Source organism: Panulirus ornatus, chromosome 17 (genome assembly GCF_036320965.1).
Source record: "Panulirus ornatus isolate Po-2019 chromosome 17, ASM3632096v1, whole genome shotgun sequence".
NCBI lineage: Eukaryota > Metazoa > Arthropoda > Malacostraca > Decapoda > Palinuridae > Panulirus > Panulirus ornatus.
The window spans coordinates 18,276,901-18,297,995 of record NC_092240.1 but is presented as its reverse complement, the minus strand read 5'-3'; the positions used below and the strand labels follow the sequence as shown (position 1 = coordinate 18,297,995).

General features: G+C 41.7%; 1 protein-coding gene and 1 pseudogene across 1 annotated transcript in view; one reads left to right on the top strand and one right to left on the bottom strand.

Annotated features, from left to right (window-relative positions):
* LOC139754415 (inositol hexakisphosphate and diphosphoinositol-pentakisphosphate kinase-like) overlaps window positions 1-21,095 on the bottom strand; it is a 292,669-nt gene that overhangs the window by 40,354 nt on the left and 231,220 nt on the right. The window lies entirely within an intron of this gene.
* LOC139754827 (uncharacterized) lies at window positions 5,031-7,774 on the top strand (annotated as a pseudogene).

The following is a 21,095-nucleotide window of genomic DNA, read 5'->3' as shown; positions in this document are numbered from 1 at the left end:
TGGATTGAACCAAGGCATATAAAGCAACTGCAGTGAATCATGGAAAGTTCTTTGGAGCTTGGATGTGGATAGGAAGCTGTGATTTTGATGCATCACACATGACAGCTAGAGAATGGATGAGCAGATGTGACCTTTCTTTGTCTGTTCCTGGCACTAACTCACTAACATGGGAAAAGGAGACAAAGTATGAAAAAATATCCACAAGCTGTTCATCATTTCTAGAAATAATACTAAATATCAATGAGGTATAAGTTTGTTGAGTATTCCTGGTAAATTATATGGGAGGGTATTGATTGAGAGGGTGAAGGCATGTACAGAGCATAAGATTGGGGAAGAGCAGTGTGGTTTCAGAAGTGGTAGAGGATGTGTGGATCAGGTGTTTGCTTTGAAGAATGTAAGTGAGAAATACTTAGAAAAACAAATGGATTTGTATGTAGCATTCATGGATCTGGAGAAGGCATATGATAGAGTTCATAGAGATGCTCTGTGGAAGGTTTTAAGAATATATGGTGTGGGAGGCAAGTTGTTAGAAGCAGTGAAAAGTTTTTATCGAGGATGTAAGGCATGTGTATGTGTAGGAAGAGAGGAAAGTGATTGGTTCTCAATGAATGTAGGTTTGCGGCAGGGGTGTGTGATGTCTCCATGGTTGTTTAATTTGTTTATGGATGGGGTTGTTAGGGAGGTGAAGGCAAGAGTTTTGGAAAGAGGGGCAAGTATGCAGTCTGTTCTAGATGAGAGAGCTTGGGAAGTGAGTCAGTTGTTGTTCACTGATGATACAGCGCTGGTGGCTGATTCATGTAAGAAACTGCAGAAGCTGGTGACTGAGTTTGGTAAAGTGTGTGGAAGAAGAAAGTTAAGAGTAAATGTGAATAAGAGCAAGGTTATTAGGTACAGTAGGGTTGAGGGTCAAGTCAATTGGGAGGTATGTTTGAATGGAGAAAAACTGGAGGAAGTAAAGTGTTTTAGATATCTGGGAGTGGATCTGGCAGCGGATGAAACCATGGAAGTGGAAGTGATTCATAGGGTGCGGGAGGGGGCGAAAATTCTGGGAGCCTTGAAGAATGTTTGGAAGTCGAGAACATTATCTCGGAAAGCAAAAATGGGTATGATTGAAGGAATAGTGGTTCCAACAATGTTGTATGGTTGCAAGGCGTGGGCTATGGATAGAGTTGTGCGCAGGAGGGTGGATGTGCTGGAAATGAGATGTTTGAGGACAATATGTGGTGTGAGGTGCTTTGATCGAGTAAGTAATAATAGGGTAAGAGAGATGTGTGGAAATAAAAAGAGTTTGGTTGAGAGAGCGGAAGAGGGGGTTTTGAAATGGTTTAGTCACATGGAGAGAATGAGTGGGGAAAGATTGACCAAGAGGATATATGTGTCAGAGGTGGAGGGAACGAGGAGAAGTGGGAGACCAAATTGGAGGTGGAAAGATGGAGTGAAAAAGATTTTGAGTTATCGGGCATGAACATGCAGGAGGGTGAATGGCGTGCAAGGAATAGAGTGAATTGGAACGATGTGGTATACCGGGGTCGACGTGCTATCAATGGATTGAACCAGGGCATGTGAAGCGTCTGGGGTAAACCATGGAAAGTTGTGTGGGGCCTGGATGTGGAAAGGGAGCTGTGGTTTCGGTGCATTATTACATGACAGCTAGAGACTGAGTGTGAACGAATGGGGCCTTTGGTGTCTTTTCCTAGCGCTACCTCGCACACATAAGGGGGGAGGGGGTTGTTATTCCATGTATCGGCGAGGTGGCGATGGGAACAAATAAAGGCAGACAGTATGAATTATGTACATGTGTATATATGTATATGTCTGTGTGTGTATATATATGTATATTTTGAGATGTATGGGTATGTATATTTGCACGTGGGGACGTGTATGTATATACATTGTGTATGTGGGCGGGTTGGGCCATTCTTTCGTCTGTTTCCTTGCGCTACCTTGCTAATGCGGGAGACAGCGACAAAGCAAAATAAATAAATAAATAAATAAATACCAATGATCCCGAGTAATACCTGCAATGGCCACAACACTGTCCTCCACATTCAAATCACCCACCTCTAATACCTGGTCTTGTACATCAAAACTGCTGACATATTCAGCTGCTCAATAAACACTTGCCTCTCATGACATTTCTTCTCATGGCCAGATGCATATGCACGAATAATCACTCATCGTTTGTAGTTCACTTTCATTTTAACCCATATCAGTCTAAAATATACTTCCTTATATCCTTTATCATGCTCCCATAACCCCTGCTTCAGAATTAGTGCTTCTCCTTCCTTAGCTCTGGCCCTCTTACAAACATGTTACTTTGCTACTAAGACTTTTCCAAAACACTCTTCCTCATCAACTTGATCTTTGTTTCACTCAGAGCCAGATCATCCAGGTTTCTATCCACAAATGTACTACCTATCTCTCCTCTCTTCTCATACTGGTTACATCCACACACATTTAAAAATTCCAGCCTGACCCTTTGAGGAGGATGAGCACTCCCTCCTTGGCTTATTCTTCGGCTCCATCTTTTAGAATATAAAGGACAAGGAAGATTTCCAAACTCCAACTCCAGCCCCCTTCAATTGCCTTTCTCTGACACACAGGGAATGCTGAGGAAGACTTCTTTCGCCCTTACTATATCTTTCTTTGTTTCATACTATTCGCCATTTCCCGCATTAGCGAGGTAGCGTTAACAACAGACGACTGCACCTTAGAGGGAAAATCCTCACCCGGCCCCCTTCTCTGTTCCTTTTGAAAAAAAAAACCAAAAAAAAAGAAAGAAGGATTTCCATCCCCCCCGCTCCCTTCCCTTTTAGATGCCTTCTACGACATGCAGGGAATACATGGGAAGTATTCTAAGAGTCCAAAGGGAAAATGAAACACAATGAGTTCCCAAGTGCACTTTCATGTATAATCACATCATCAGGGGAGAACACAAGAGAGAAATATAACAGTCAGTTGATATATAACTAAGAGACATAGCTTGGATGCCGTTTGGTAAATGTGCGATTGTCCAAGACAGACAAAGAGCATATCATAAACTTATCATTTTATAAATCTTATCAACAATAAAGTTATCAAATTTGTATAGACCATCACCAATATCAAGATTTTAATTATTTGTGTATTCAATAATAGAAGATTCAATGATATTTCTCGTAGTAATAGAGCTAGAGTTAATAACTGAGATGGCATTACTCCAGTCAATACAATGATCATAAATTTTAACGTGATTAAATAAGGCATTTGATTCTCGTCCAGTTCATATAATATATTTATGTTGCTTACTTAAGTCTAACAGAAAGATCCTTACCAGTCTGCCCAACATAAAACTTATCACAATTTCTACATGGCACTTTATAGATGCACCCAGGAGAATTTTTTGGTGAATTTCTGATTAAGATATTCTTTATAGTATTATTGTTGCTGAAGGCAACATTTACAGTAAAGGATTTAAGCAACATGGGAAGTAAAGTAAAATTATTATTAAAAGGGAGAACTAAAAGATTCTTGGTGTCAATGGGAGGTTTGGGCTCAACTCTAAAAATGATTTCTCTGCTAACTTCAGGGATTTATCAATGAATGATCTTGGGTACTTTAACTTAGATCCAATAGAATATATCTTCTCAAACTCATCATCAATATATTCTACACTGCAAATATATAATGCCCAAAAGGAACATAGATTGAAATGATGATAATTCAACTCTGCCATGTTGAGATCAGTAATAATGGGTATATGAGCATACACTGGTAGGTTTTCTATATGCTAAACTTGCTAAACTTAAACTTGTTTCCTTGCCTATGGATCATGCAATCTAAAAATGGTAACATACCATTATTTTCATTTTCTACAGAAAATTTGATGGAAGGTACTAAATTGTTAAGTAAGGGGAGAAAAATATGTAAATTTTCATTTATTGGCCAAACAAAAAGAACATCTACATACCAAAACCAAACTGCATTAGAAGGTAAGATATCCTTTAGTAATTTTGTTTCAAAAAATTCCATATAAAGATTACTTGGTACAGGTGAAAGAGGGTTATCCACTGCCATAGCAAATTCTACGTCAGCAAATCACACCTCTGCTAGAGGTCGCTTTCCCATGAGATACGCTTTGCCGCTTCACGCCACCAAGCGGTGTCTTCATGGCCTCTGTCCATTTGCGGCACGCCTATTATTCTGTTAAGATAGCTGAGGAGCAACAACGCTTTCTGTGTTTCAAGTGGCAAGGAAAAATTTATCAATTCACATGTCCCCGTCTGTTCACTAAATTAATGAAACCTGTTTTTGCTGTCCTTAGAGAGAAGGGACATATCATCACGAGTTTCATTGATGATACTCTTATCTGTCAATGCACTTTTGATGGATGTTGTGAGAGTGTGCGTGCCACTGTTGACTTGCTGAAGAAGTTAGGTTTCTGTATTAACGAACGCAAATCTGTCTTGGTCCCCACTAAGCGCTTGGAGTATTTGGGGAACATTATAGATTCTGAGACTATGACAGTAACATTACCTGATCGTAGGATACACAAGATACTACAATGCTGTGAGGAATTGTTACATAGTGACAGAGCCAAAATTCGGAATGTGGCCAGAGTTGTTGGGCTATTAGTTGCAGCCGTTCCAGCAGCAGAGATGGGGAAACTGCATTACAGGCGGTTAGAATGTGCTAAGATTGCTGCGTTAAGAGTTGCAAAAGGTAACTTTGACAAGTGGATGGTGGTCACTCATGAGATGAGATTGGACTTGCTTTGGTGGGTATCTCACATTGCATTGCAAACCAGACAGATTTTTCGGAAGGATACAGAATTGGATCTGTATACTGATGCATTAAATTTAGGTTGGGGTGGCCACCTCAATCAACAAAAAGTTAATGGGAGATGGTCATTACCAGAATCTGCCTTGCACATTAATGCAAAGGAACTCAAAGCCATCTCCCTGGTAGTGCGCTCATTTGCATCTCTTCTCAAAGGACGACATGTTCGGGTGTTTTGTGATAACACGACGGCTGTGACCTATGTCAATGCAATGGGCGGCACACGGTCCTCACTGTGTAATGACATTTGCCGTGACCTTTGGGAGTGGTATGCAGTGAATGATATCTGGCTTACCTGCTCTCATGTACCAGGTAAAGTCAATCTCATGGCAGACACTGCATCTCAGACATTCAATGACAGGCATGAGTGGAAATTGAATGAAGAACTCTTTAGGGCCCTATCTGAAGTATTTGGGGTTCCGAGCATTGATCTCTTTGCTTCTAGACTGAATGCTCAAGTGACTCGTTTCTGCTCCTGGAAACCTAACCCAGATGCAGAACATTTTGATGCCTTTTCTATCTGCTGGTAGCAGTTTGAACTACTCAACCTTTTCCCACCCTTTGCTCTGATTGCCAGGTGCCTACAGAAAATTCGAGCAGAGTCAGCGAAGGGGTGGATGATACTGCCTCTCTGGCCGTCCCAGCCCTGGATGGGGACTCTACTCACTTTGCTGGTCAAGGAACCACGGCTGATTCCGAGGGGGGCACACGTCTTGCGTCACCCATCGACGGAGGAGGAACACCCCATTCTCCGACACACCCGACTGATGGCTTGCCTCTTATCCGGCAACGTCTGTGAGACAGGGGCATTTCTCAGGCAGGTACGGACATCATCCTTGCCTCCTGGAGACCTGCGACTGCGAGGCAGTACCAGCCACATATCAATAGGTGGTTACAGTTTTGTGGTAGCCAGAACATCGATCCCTTTGCTCCCACTGTAACTAATATTGTGACTTTTCTGTCTGTCACTTTCCACAGAGGTGTTAGTTATACTTCAATCAACACTGCCAGGGGTGCACTCTCCTCCCTGGGGATTACTGTGGATGGTTGCAGTGCAGGCAGCCATCCTCTTGTCACCAGGTTGTTAAAGGGAGTTTTTAACTTGCAGCTGTCTGTCCCTAGGTATACAAGAACTTGGGATGTTCAGCAGGTGCCACAGCATCTGCGTGCCATGGATCCTTTGTCCTCCCTCTCTTTAAAGGATTTAACACTGAAGCTTGTGATGTTGATGGCACTTACGCAGGCTGCCAGAATACAAACTTTGCATTGTTTGTTGCTGAAGAATATTAGTTTTGGGCAGGCTTCTGTTTGTGTTTGGTTAGGGGAAACTATTAAACAGTGCAGGCCAAAGTTCAATGTGCGGTTTGTGACCTTTAAAGCATATTCTACTGACATTAGATTGTGTGTGTGTGTGAAACTCTGACAACGTATATTGCTAGGACAGAGGAGTTCAGAAATTCTGCACATCAGGAGAATGGGAAGTTACTCCTAAGTTTTATCAAGCCCCACAAGCATGTAACGAGGGACACTGCTGCAAGGTGGATTCGAACAGTGCTTTCTCTGTCGGGCATAGACTCCAGCCAGTATTCAGCAGACAGTGTTCAGCCTGCAGCTGCATCGAAAGCCAAAGCCATGGCTTTACCGATTGGACACATCATGGCAAGGGCTGGGTGGTCCAGGGCTGCCACTTTTGCCAAGTTTTATGACAAGGAGATTGTCCCGAATCACGATCCTTTCCAAGATGCTGTCCTTCAATAGTCTGTTCATTTTGTTTGCATAGGAGATGTTGTCTCTTGTCGCCTGGTCCATGGCTATGTAAATTTCTTACTATATTGCAGTTGGTTACTGCTTGTATCATTTCTCCTCTCTGCATGTCTACAGTACGACACCCACATGGCTTCAAAACCTCATGGGAAAGCGACCTCTAGCAGAGGTGTGATTTGCTGACGTAAAATTAATGAAGTACATGAGACTTACAGTAGGTCAGTTGAAATGTGCTTCGAATTTTATGAAGCAAATCACCTCTGCTAGAAGGGAGCTTTCACATGCCCACCTCTCCCACCCTATGCTCTGTAGCGTCTTGTGGCTTACATATTTCTAGCAGTACAAAATGTTGTTACTTTCATGTGGTTGGTCGTACTCTTTAAAGTCTGGTGGCGCGAAGCGGCAAAGCGTATCTCATGTGAAAGCTCCCTTCTAGCAGAGGTGATTTGCTTCATAAAATTCGAAGCACATTTCAACTGACCTACGGTAAGTCTCATGAACTTCATTAATTTTTGAGCATAATAATCTCCATTAAATTGAAAAACACAATCTTTTATAGACAATTCTATCAGTTCAATGAAAACAGACTTTGAAACAGGTAAATGAATATCATCCAAGACATCTAACAAATATTCTAAAAGGTCATCAACTGGAACTTTTGCAAAAAAGTGAGAAAACATTAAAGCTAACTAGTTTGAAATCAAAATTAACAAAGATATTTGTATAGACCACCACTAATATTAAGATTATAATTCTTTGTGTATTTAATAATAGAAGATTCAATGATATTCCTCCCCCACTCCCTTAACGTCCTTTACTCTTACCTTTTTCCATTCTGCACTCAGTACTTCCTCACACAAGTCTCCTTCCCAAGCTCACTTACTCTCACCATTCCGTCTTCACCCCAACATTTTCTCTTCTTTTCTAAAAACCTCTACAAATCTTCACCTTCGCCTCCACAAGATAATAATCAGACATCCCTCCAGCTGCACCTCTCAGCACATTAACATCCAAAATTCTCTCTTTCGCACACCTATCAATTAACAGGTAATCCAATAACGCTCTCTGGCCATCTCTCCTACTTACATACATATACTTATGTATATCTCTCTTTTTAAACCAGGTATTCCCAATCACCAGTCCTTTTTCAGCACACAAATCTACAAGCTCTTCACCATTTCCGTTTACAACATTGAACACCCCATATACACCAATTATTCCCTCAACTGCCACATTACTCACCTTTGCATTCAAATCACCCATCACTATAACCTGGTGTCGTGCATCAAAACTACAAAAACACTCACTCAGCTGCTCCCAAAAATCTTGCCTCTCATTGTCTTTCTTCTCATGCCCAGGTATAGGCACCAATAATCACCCATCTCTCTCCATCCACTTTCAGTTTTACCCATATCAATCTAGAGTTTATTTTCTTACACTCCATCACATACTCCCACAACTCCTGTTTCAGGAGTAGTGCTACTCCTTCCCTTGCTCTTGTGAAAGTGGATGGAGAGAGATGGGTAATTATTGGTGCATATGCACCTGGGCATGAGAAGAAAGATCATGAGAGGCAAGAGTTTTGAGAGCAGCTGAGTGAGTGTGTTAGTAGTTTTGATGCACGAGACTGGGTTATAGTGATGGGTGATTTGAATGCAAAGGTGAATAATGTGGCAGTTGAGGGAATAATTGGTGTACATGGGGAGTTCAGTGTTATAAATGGAAATGGTGAAGAGCAAGTAGATTTATGTGAGGGAGACAGCAACAGAGCAAAATAAATAAATAAATACATAAGTATACATATGTAAGTAGGAGAGATGGCCAGAGACCATTATTGGATTACGTGTTAATTGATAGGCATGCGAAAGAGAGACTTTTGGATGTTAATGTGCTGAGAGGTGCAACTGGAAGGATGTCTGATCATTATCTGGTGAAGGTGAAGATTTGTAGAGGTTTTCAGAAAAGAAGAGAGAATGTTGACGTGAAAAGAGTGGTGAGAGCAAGTGAGCTTGGGAAGGATACTTGTGTGAGGAAGTACCAGGAGAGACTGAGTTCAGAATAGAAAAAGGTGAGAACAAAGGACATAAGGGGAGTGGGGGAGGAATGGGAGGTATTTAGGGAAGCAGTGATGGCTTGCGCAAAAGATGCTCATGGCATGAGAAGCATGGGAGGTGGGCAGATTAGAAAGGGTAGCGAGTGGTGGGATGAAGAATTAAAATCATAAGTGAAAGAGAAGAGAGAGACATTTGGATGACTTTTTCAGGGAAATAATGCAAATGACTGGGAGATGGATAAAAGAAAGAAGCAGGAGGTCAAGAGAAAGGTGCAAGAGGTAAAAAAGAGGGCAAATGAGAGTTGGGGTGAGAGAGTATCATTAAATTTTAGGGAGAATAAAAAGATGTTTAGGAAGGAGGTAAATAAAGTGCGTAAGACAAGGGAACAAATGGGAACTTCAGTGAAGGGGGCTAATGGGGAGGTGATAACAAGTAGTGGTGATGTGAGAAGATAGAGTGAGTATTTTGAAGGTTTGTTGAATGTGTTTGATGACAGAGTGGCAGATATAGGGTGTTTTGGTCGAGGTGGTGTGTAAAGTGGGAGGGTTAGGGAAAATGATTTGGTAAACAGAGAAGAGGTAGTAAAAGCTTTGCGGAAGATGAAAGCCGGCAAGGCAGCAGGTTTGGATGGTATTGCAGTGGAATTTATTAAAAAAGGGGGGTGACTGTATTGTTGACTGGTTGGTAAGGTTATTTAATGTATGTATAACTCATGGTGAGGTGCCTGAGGATTGGCGGAATGCGTGCATAGTGCCATTGTACAAAGGCAAAGGGGATAAGAGTGAGTGCTCAAATTACAGAGGTATAAGTTTGTTGAGTATTCCTGGTAAATTATATGGGAGGGTATTGATTGAGAGGGTGAAGGCATGTACAGAGCATCAGATTGGGGAAGAGCAGTGTGGTTTCAGAAGTGGTAGAGGATGTGTGGATCAGGTGTTTGCTTTGAAGAATGTATGCGAGAAATACTTAGAAAAACAAATGGATTTGTATGTAGCATTTATGGATCTGGAGAAGGCATATGATAGAGTTGATAGATATGCTCTGTGGAAGGTATTAAGAATATATGGTGTGGGAGGCAAGTTGTTAGAAGCAGTGAAAAGTTTTTATCGAGGATGTAAGGCATATGTACGTGTAGGAAGAGAGGAAAGTGATTGGTTCTCAGTGAATGTAGGTTTGCGGCAGGGGTGTGTGATGTCTCCATGGTTGTTTAATTTGTTTATGGATGGGGTTGTTAGGGAGGTGAATGCAAGAGTTTTGGAAAAAGGGGCAAGTATGAAGTCTGTTGTGAATGAGAGAGCTTGGGAAGTGAGTCAGTTGTTGTTCGCTGATGATACAGTGCTGGTGGCTGATTCATGTGAGAAACTGCAGAAGCTGGTGACTGAGTTTGGTAAAGTGTGTGAAAGAAGAAAGTTAAGAGTAAATGTGAATAAGAGCAAGGTTATTAGGTACAGTAGGGTTGAGGGTCAAGTCAATTGAGAGGTAAGTTTGAATGGAGAAAAACTGGAGGAAGTAAAGTGTTTTAGATATCTGGGAGTGGATCTGTCAGCGGATGGAACCATGGAAGCGGAAGTGGATCATAGGGTTGGGGAGGGGGCGAAAATCCTGGGAGCCTGGAAGAATGTGTGGAAGTCGAGAACATTATCTCGGAAAGCAAAAATGGGTATGTTTGAAGGAATAGTGGTTCCAACAATGTTGTATGGTTGCGAGGCGTGAGCTATGGATAGAGTTGTGCGCAGGAGGGTGGATGTGCTGGAAATGAGATGTTTGAGGACAATGTGTGGTGTGAGGTGGTTTGATCGAGTAAGTAATGTAAGGGTAAGAGAGATGTGTGGAAATAAAAAGAGCGTGGCTGAGAGAGCAGAAGAGGGTGTTTTGAAATGGTTTGGGCACATGGAGAGAATGAGTGAGGAAAGATTGACCAAGAGGATATATGTGTCGGAGGTAGAGAGAACATGGAGAAGTGGGAAACCAAATTGGAGGTGGAAAGATGGAGTGAAAAAGATTTTGAGTGATCGAGGCCTGAACATGCAGGAGGGTGAAAGGCGGGCAAGGAATAGAGTGAATTGGATCGATGTGGTATACTGGTGTTGACGTGCTGTCAGTGGATTGAATCAGGGCATGTGAAGTGTCTCGGGTAAACCATGGAAAGTAGTGTGGGGCCTGGATGTGGAAAGGGAGCTGTGGTTTCGGGCATTATTGCATGACAGCTAGAGAATGAGTGTGAACGAATGGGGCCTTTGTTGTCTTTTCCTAGCGCTACCTCGCACACATGAGGGGGGAGGGGGATGGTATTCCATGTGTGGCGAGGTGGTGATGGAAATGAATAAAGGCAGACAGTGTGAACTGTGTGCATGGGCCTATATGTATGTGTCTGTGTGTGTATATATATGTGTACATTGAGATGTATAGGCATGTATATTTGCGTGTGTGGACGTGTATGTATATACATGTGCATGGGGGTGGGTTGGGCCATTTCTTTCGTCTGTTTCCTTGCGCTACCTTGTAAACGCGGGAGACAGCGACAAAGCAAAATAATGATAAAAAAAAATATATATCCAATACCTCCATCTAAGCTAACAAAAAAGCTCATACCACAAAGCCAGAAAGAGATATTACCTAAACTTCTGACTACTTACTCACCTCACAAAGCAAAGAAACCAGCTCAGACAAAACCACTCACCATCTAACAGAAATCAGAGAGCAAATCCAAACTCTATAGAACACCATTACTTACCTAGTCACTGAAAGGCAATTGCAAACTGGCATTGTTTCACAAAACCATGAATGAAAAAATCCATAGTAACCAGATCTTTTGCATGTAAAGAAACTCACACTTACTAATGAAACACATACCTACTCACAAAGCACTCCTGACCCATTCCAATGAAATCCCCTCTCAAAAAGAACATAAAAACACACTCATAAGATCACTCAGAAATTATCCACAAACCAACATCACACTTAAAGAGAAAAGTCATGAAAATCTTAAACAAAAACCATCCTTCACTCCAACTCATACATGCAATGCATTTAAAATCTTAAAGAACTTCCCTGTTACAGACCATAAGAGCACATTAAACTTTCGCATACAACACTGGCCCAGTTGAAATATGAGCATTCACAGATATTGTCAACTACTTCTAGCTACACAACATAATCTCTTAATATCAGGAAACTTGCCAACATAAAACCAACCCTAAAGCCTTTTAAAGCATCCAATACCCCCTCCTCTTACCATCCTATAACATCACTGTCTTCAGTAAACAAATTCAGTGAAAACCTAATCCACAACAGAATCAAGCAAATTATCCTATTACAACCTATACAACATGGCTTCAGACCCAACCAGTGTACTTACCTCAAACAACATATTCAAGATGACCTCAATCAACCACATCCCCAGTCTGGCACAGTACAAGTGGCAAGAAACATCAACAAAGCATTTGACACTTTCCCATGATGCATCACTATACAAAAGATACTAGACACCACTCTCTACAACAATGATGTAAAGTGGATGGCAAATTCACAGTCAGCCGTCATGGCAGAGTCACTCACAATGGCATCACCTCTAGAATACTTAAACTCTACAAGAGAATTCCCCAAGAAGCAGTTGATTCTCCAACCCTCTTCTATCTCTTTCTACAAGACCTCCAATTACCCTTGGCAAACCACAACATGAAGGTCCTTTCATATGTAGATGACCCCACAATCACATCATAACACTAACATCACAGCAGCAACAACAAACGTAGCAGTACATCATGTTTAGAATATGGCTTACCCTATATGGAGCTTCTGCATCTCCAAAGAAGTCTTCAATCACTTTTTTGACCTCAAACTGACAAAAATCCAGTTTACACCCTTCAGTCACCCTGGACAGACAATCACTTTAGGCATCACAAATGACACGCAAGACACTCCCCATGCCAATAACATCAAAACATAATCAACATACAAACTAAATGCCCTCAGAACACTAACTGGCACCAGATTTGGACAAGAAAAATAATTCCTTAGCATCCTCTACAGATAATTCGTCCATTCCACTCTAAACTAAGACTCACCTATCTGATCTTACATTCTCCCAAAATCAAATACAACAAAACTTTAAACCAAACAAAATGAGGCACTCAAAACAATCACTAGCTGCCCAGTAACCACTCAATATTTGTATAATGAAACAACTATCCCCTCAATAAATCCTACCTCAACATCTTCAGCACTCAATTCTCTGCAACAGTATTAGGCCTCTCTCAGCCAAGACATTCCACAACCAACCATCAACCCCCAAACAGAAACAAAAAGCTTATCGCTGCCTCACACTTCAGCAGCTTCTACTCGATGATTCCCCAAACTTAGTAAATGTAACAATGACAAAACATATACACAGTGAAATTACCTAACAAGTGCTATACAACATCCTCCTAACACATTCTTGAACATCACCTCACCAGCCGACATCCAACTGAATCTACATTCCTCTAAACACAAGCGCACTTTACTGTCTATGCTTTGGGCATTGCTCATCCCTAAACATTACTACAAACACCGATTCAACATATCTCAGGACACTTCATGCCCATGATGGAACTTCTATAATGAAGAAACTGAACACTTACCACTCTGATGACCTGCACTCTCTCCTAACTGGGACACACACAATGTTAATACACTTTAAATAGATAATAATTAAATACAAAGTATATCTGATTTAGCTAGCCATTTGCCTAAGAATACACATTTGAGGTGTTACAAATATTACAGAACTGGTAGGTCATAATAGTCAATAGTTACCTAATCATATAAGAGCTTAAGGTTAAGGTGGTCTGGATATTTTCACACTTTGGATAAGCACATTAGTGAGGTACATCTAGATAGCAGTGCAGCAGACAAACAAGGATGTTTAGAGAGTGAATATTATGATTTGCTCAATATGCACTTGGTTGAACAATAAGTGATACAGCAGCTGACATACCACATAGCCTAACTAACAAAAAACTGAGCTGTTCACTGTATAGCCATGCAATTGTTCAAGAACAGTTTATGAGATTCACAATGGTAGGAATAGGATTGTTCTTATATCTGTCTATATGAGCTCTAACTATAACAAGTCAATTGTGGTGATGAAAAGCAGTCCATGATGGAGGGGCATTGGGAAGGTGGAGGTCTCTGAGACAGGTGTGTCAGCAGTTTATTGCCAAATTGTCATGTGAACTGCCAGTATTTGTTGGAAAGGGTGGGCACGTTCAGCAAGACCAGAAACTCTTGGTAGCTAGTGAAAGAAAGGCCCAGGATGATTCTAGCTAGTCCCTCTACGTAACTGTTAGTGAGGAGGACTAGGCTGGGTAAGCATAGGTGAGTTTTGGTAGAATGAGGATGGAATAGACATTCCTGAGTTCAACTGGTGGGACGCCTTATAATTTCTGTTGGTGAAGAGGGTACAGACGGTATGAGGAAGATTTGATGACAGTGTTAACATGATTTTTCCCGTTTAAATCTTTGTCTATAGTGACACTAAGGATGTCAAGGCCTAGTAAGATGTCAGAGGGCAGGATGTTGTCTGCACCCAGGCTGATGTGCACCATTACAGGTTTGGTCTGGTTGATGGTGATGTTGTTAGCCTTAGTCCACTCCTGAAGGTTGCTGATGATATGCTGAAGGGCACTGAAGTCAAAAGAGTTGTTGATAGTGATACCAAAGGTGGAGTCATCTACATACTTCCAGTAGTGGTTTGTATCCTTCAGGGCATCACTGATAAGGAAAAGGATCAGACAGCCTCAACTTGGTGCCCTGTGGTACACTGCATGTAAGGGGCAGTGAAGTATATGGCTGTGCTAAAGAAGACAATTTGGTGTTGCCTGGTCAGGAAGTCTACCATTCAAAAATGGGATGCCCCCATAGTCCCAGGTCAATGGTTTTCTTGATGGTATTATTATAGTTTACCAAGTCAAAAGCCTTACTGAAGTCTTCAAAGGTGAGGGCCACTGAGGCCTTGCATTTCTCCAGTTCATGAAGTTTAGTAGTGCAGTACATGAAGTTTAGAAGGCTTTCAAGGCAGTGAATCATAGAGGAAGACTTCATGTTTCCAAATGACTAAGGGTTTACTGAATCATCAATGTCAGAACAGACCCAGTTGAACAAAAAGCTTTTACAAATTAGAGTAAGAGACTCTGGGTTGGTGGAATTAGGCAGCGGAATGACATATGCTGTTCTCCAAACTATGGGCATTGACTAGTTGAGTGAAGCATTAATTATGGCAGTTAGCTGTTTAGCTGATTCATGGGAGAATTCCTTGTACAGTTTCAGTGGAAGACCTATCAGTGGAAGATCTATGGGTGTAGTAAAGCATATGGTTTTAAGGCAATGATGGGGCATAGCTACTTGATATTCGCCTACTGTGTTCAGGGGTAATGGGGTTAGTAGGCATGCTGGGAGGAAGCCAATGTCAAGCTGTAGTAATCGTTGGCAAATATTGGCAAAGTGGATGTTAAATTGGTATGCAGCCTCCTCATTGCCAGTTAGTTCTTGTATTCAGTCATACCAATGACTGATGCTGGCCTGCTTTAAATGCTACATCTTGTTTGGGAAATAGGGCATCTTCACCTTGTGGATGTGGCCAGCTTCCTGAGATCTGTTTCATAAAGATAGAAGGGACTCCTGGAGCAGGAAGTAAGTATACATATATAAATATACATATCAATAAATCTATCTACTATCATCCTAGGACCTCATTCTAAAAAGAGTCATGATGTTATCCAGGCCATCTTTCTAGAGACTCCTGCAGCCCAAGGCTGCATTACTTGCACTTACAGAAAAAATGTGGACTCATTTGATGTGAGTTCTTTGATGATACTCTACTCTCAGTGTTACACCCTCATTAAAGGCGATTTTTCACTTGCCAGGTGATCTCAAGCAGGTGGAACCAGCAACATGTACACCTACATTATATTTCTTTTTTTTCATACTATTCACCATTTCCCGCATTAGCGAGGTAGCATTAAGAACAGAGGACTAAACCTCTGAGGGACTATCCTCACTTGGCCCCCTTCTCTGTACCTCTTTTGGAAAATCAAAAAACGAGAGGGGAGGATTTTCAGCCCTTCATTCCCTCCCCTTTTAGTCGCATTCTACGAAATGCAGGAAATACGTGGGAAGTATTCTTTCTCCCCTATCCCCAGGGATAAACCTACATTATATTACACACACACACATATATATATATATATATATATATATATATATATATATATATATATATATATATATATATATATGTAATATAAATATATATATATATATATATATATATATATATATATATATATATATATATATATATATATATATATATATTATTATTATTATTTTGCTTTGTCGCTGTCTCCCGCGTTAGCGAGGTAGCGCAAGGAAACAGACAAAAGAATGGCCCAATCCGCCCACATACACATGTATATACATACATGTCCACACACGCACAATATACATACCTATACATCTCAATGTACACATGTATATACACACACACACATATACATATATACACATGTACATAATTAATACTGTCTGCCTTTATTTATTCCCATCGCCACCTCGCCACACATGGAATGACAACCCCCTCCCCCCTCATGTGTGCGAGGTAGCGCTATGAAAAACACAAAAGGCCCCATTCGTTCACACTCAGTCTCTAGCTGTCATGTAATAATGCACCGAAACCACAGCTCCCTTTCCACATCCAGGCCCCACACACTTTGCATGGTTTACCCCAGACGCTTCACATGCCCTGGTTCAATCCACTGACAGCACGTCGACCCCGGTATACCACATTGATCACTCAAAATCTTTTTCACTCCATCTTTCCACCTCCAATTTGGTCTCCCACTTCTCCTCATTCCCTCTACCTCTGACACATATATCCTCTTGGTCAATCTTTCCCCACTCATTCTCTCCATGTGACCAAACCATTTCAAAACACCCTCTTCTGCTCTCTCAACCACACTCTTTTTATTTCCACACATCTCTCTCACCCTTACATTACTTACTCGTTCAAACCACCTCACACCACATATTGTCCTCAACATCTCATTTCCAGCAGATCCACCCTCCTGCGCACAACTCTATCCATAGCCCACGCCTCGCAACCATACAACATTGTTGGAACCACTAATCCTTCAAACATGCCCATTTTTGATGTCAGAGATAATGTTCTCGACTTCCAAACATTCTTCCAGGCTCCCAGAACTTTCGCCCCCTCCCCCACCCTATGATTCACTTCCGCTTCCATGGTTCCATCTGCTGACAGATCCACTCCCAGATATCTAAAACACTTCACTTCCTCCAGCTTTTCTCCATTCAAACTTACCTCCCAATTGACTTGACCCTCAACCCTACTGTACCTAATAACGTTGCTCTTATTCACATTTACTCTTAACTTTCTTCTTTCACACACTTTACCAAACTCAGTCACCAGCTTCTGCAGTTTCTTACATGAATCAGCCACCAGCGCTGTATCATCAGCGAACAACAACTGACTCACCTCCCAAGCTCTCTCATCCACAACAGACTGCATACTTGCCCCTTTTTCCAAAACTCTTGCATTCACCTCCCTAACAACCCCATCCACAAACAAATTAAACAACCATGGAGACATCACACACCCCTGCCGCAAACCTACATTCACTGAGAACCAATCACTTTCCTCTCTTCCTACACGTACACATGCCTTACATCCTCGATAAAAACTTTTCACCGCTTCTAACAACTTGCCTCCCACACCATATATTCTTAATACCTTCCACAGAGCATCTCTATCAACTCTATCATATGCCTTCTCCAGATCCATAAATGCTACATACAGATCCATTTGTTTTTCTAAGTATTTCTCGCATACATTCTTCAAAGCAAACACCTGATCCACACATCCTCTACCACTTCTGAAACCACACTGCTCTTCACCAATCTAATGCTCTGTACATGCCTTCACCCTCTCAATCAATACCCTCCCATATAATTTACCAGGAATACTCAACAAACTTATACCTCTCTAATTTGAGCACTCACTCTTATCCCCTTTGCCTTTGTACAGTGGCACTATGCAAGCATTCTGCCAATCCTCAGGCACCTCACCATGAATCATACATACATTAAATAACCTTACCAACCAGTCAACAATACAGTCACCCCCCTTTTTTAATAAATTCCACTGCAATACCATCCAAACCTGCTGCTTTGCCGGCTTTCATCTTCCGTAAGGCTTTCACTACCTCTTCTCTATTTACCACATCATTTTCCCTAACCCTCTCACTTTGCACACCACCTCGACCAAGACACGCCACATCTGCCACTCTATCATCAAACACATTCAAGAAACCTTCAAAATACTCACTCCATCTCCTTCTCACATCACCACTACTTGTTATCACCTCCCCATTTGTCCCCTTCACTGAAGTTCCCATTTGCTCCCTTGTCTTACGCACTTTATTTACCTCCTTCCAAAACTTCTTTTTATTCTCTTTAAAATCTAATGATACTCTCTCACCCCAACTCTCATTTGCCCTCTTTTTCACCTCTTGCACCTTTCTCTTGACCTCCTGCCTCTTTCTTTTATACCTCTCCCACTCATTTGCATTTTTTCCCTGCAAAAATCATTCAAATGCCTCTCTCTTCTCTTTCACTAATAATCTTACTTCTTCATTCCACCACTCACTACCTTTTCTAATCAACCCACCTCCCACGCTTCTCATGCCACAAGCATCTTTTGCGCAAGCCATCACTGCTTCCCTAAATACATCCTATTCCTCCCCCTCTCCCCTTACCTCCTTTGTTCTCACCTTTTTCCACTCTGTACTCAGTCTCTCCTGGTACTTCCTCACACAAGTCTCCTTCCCAAGCTCACTTACTCTCACCACTCTCTTCACCCCAACATTCTCTCTTCTTTTCTAAAAACTCCCACAAATCTTCACCTTTGCTTCCACAAGATAATGATAAGACATCCCTCCAGTTGCACCTCTCAGCACATTAACATCCAAAAGTCTCTCTTTCATGTGTCTATCAATTAACACACAATCCAATAACGCTCTCTGGCCATCTCTCCTACTTACATACGTATACTTATGTATATCTCGCTTTTAAAACCAGGTATTTCCAATCACCAGTCCTTTTTCAGCACTTAAATCTACAAGCTCTTCACCATTTCCATTTACAACACTGAACACTCCATGTATACCAATTATTCCCTCAACTACCACATTACTCACCTTTGCATTCAAATCACCCATCACTATAACCTGGTCTTGTGTATCAAAACCACTAACACACTCATTCAGCTGCTCCCAAAACTCTTGCTTCTCATGATCTTTCTTCTCATGCCCAGGTGCATATGCACCAATAATCACCCATCTCTCTCCATCCACTTTCAGTTTTACCCGTATCAAACTAGAATTTACTTTCTTACACTCTATCACATACTCCCACAACTCCTGATTCAGGAGTAGTGCTACTCCTTCCCTTGCCCTTGTCCTCTCACTAACCCCTGACTTTACTCCCAAGACATTCCCAAATCACTCTTCCCCTTTACCCTTTAGCTTCGTTTCACTCAGAGCCAAAATATCCAGGTTCCTTTCCTCAAACATACTACCTATCTCTCCTTTTTTCTCATCTTGGTTACATCCACACACATTTAGACACCCCAATCTGAGCCTTCGAGGAGGATGTGCACTCCTCGTGTGACTCCTTCTTCTGTTTCCCCTTTTAGAAAGTTAAAATGCAAGGAAGGGAGGGTTTCTGGCCCCCCGCTCCCGTCCCCTTTAGTAGCCTTCTACGACACGTGAGGAATGCGTGGGAAGTATTCTTAATCCCCTATCCCCAGGGATAATATATATATTTTTTATTTATATTTATATTATTTTGCTTTGTCGCTGTCTCCTGTGTTTGCAAGGTAGAACAAGGTAACAGACGAAAGAAATGGCCCAACCCCCCCCATACACATGTATATACATACACGTCCACACACGCAAATATACATACCCATACATCTCAATGTACACATATACATATACACACACAGACATATACATATATACACATGCACACAATTCACACTGTCTGCCTTTATTCATTCCCATCGCCACCTCGCCACACATGGAATAACATCCCCCTCCCACCTCATGTGTGCGAGGTAGCACTAGGAAAAGACAACAAAGGCCCCATTCGTTCACACTCAGTCTCTAGCTGTCATGCAATAATAACAGCTCCCTTTCTACATCCAGGCCCCAAAGACTTTCATGGTTTACCCCAGACGCTTCACATAACCTGTTTCAATCCATTTACAGCACGTCGACCCCAGTATACAACATCGATCCAATTTACTCCATTCCTTGCCCGCCTTTCACCCTCCTGCATATATATATATATATATATATATATATATATATATATATATATATATATATATATATATATATATATATATTTTTTTTTTTTTTTATACTTTGTCGCTGTCTCCCGCGCTTGCGAGGTAGCGCAAGGAAACAGACGAAAGAAATGGCCCAACCCCCCCAATACACATGTATATACATACGTCCACACACGCAAATATACATACCTACACAGCTTTCCATAGCTTACCCCAGACGCTTCACATGCCTTGATTCAATCCACTGACAGCACGTCAACCCGGTATACCACATCGCTCCAATTCACTCTATTCCTTGCCCTCCTTTCACCCTCCTGCATGTTCAGGCCCCGATCACACAAAATCTTTTTCACTCCATCTTTCCACCTCCAATTTGGTCTCCCTCTTCTTGTTGCCTCCACCTCCGACACATATATCCTCTTGGTCAATCTTTCCTCACTCATCCTCTCCATGTGCCCAAACCACTTCAAAACACCCTCTTCTGCTCTCTCAACCACGCTCTTTTTATTTCCACACATCTCTCTTACCCTTACGTTACTCACTCGATCAAACCACCTCACACAACACATTGTCCTCAAACATCTCATTTCCAGCACATCCATCCTCCTACGCACAACTCTATCCATAGCCCACGCCTCGCAACCATACAACATTGTTGGAACCACTATTCCTTCAAACATACCCATTTTTGCTTTCCGAGATAATGTTCTCGACTTCCACACATTCTTCAAGGCCCCCAGAATTTTAGCCCCCTCCCCCACCCTATGATCCACTTCCGCTTCCGTGGTTCCATCCGCTGCCAGATCCACTCCCAGATATCTAAAACACTTCACTTCCTCCAGTTTTTCTCCATTCAAACTCACCTCCCAATTGACTTGACCCTCAACCCTACTGTACCTAATAACCTTGCTCTTATTCACATTTACTCTTAACTTTCTTCTTCCACACACTTTACCAAACTCAGTCACCAGCTTCTGCAGTTTCTCACATGAATCAGCCACCAGCGATGTATCATCAGCGAACAACAACTGACTCACTTCCCAAGC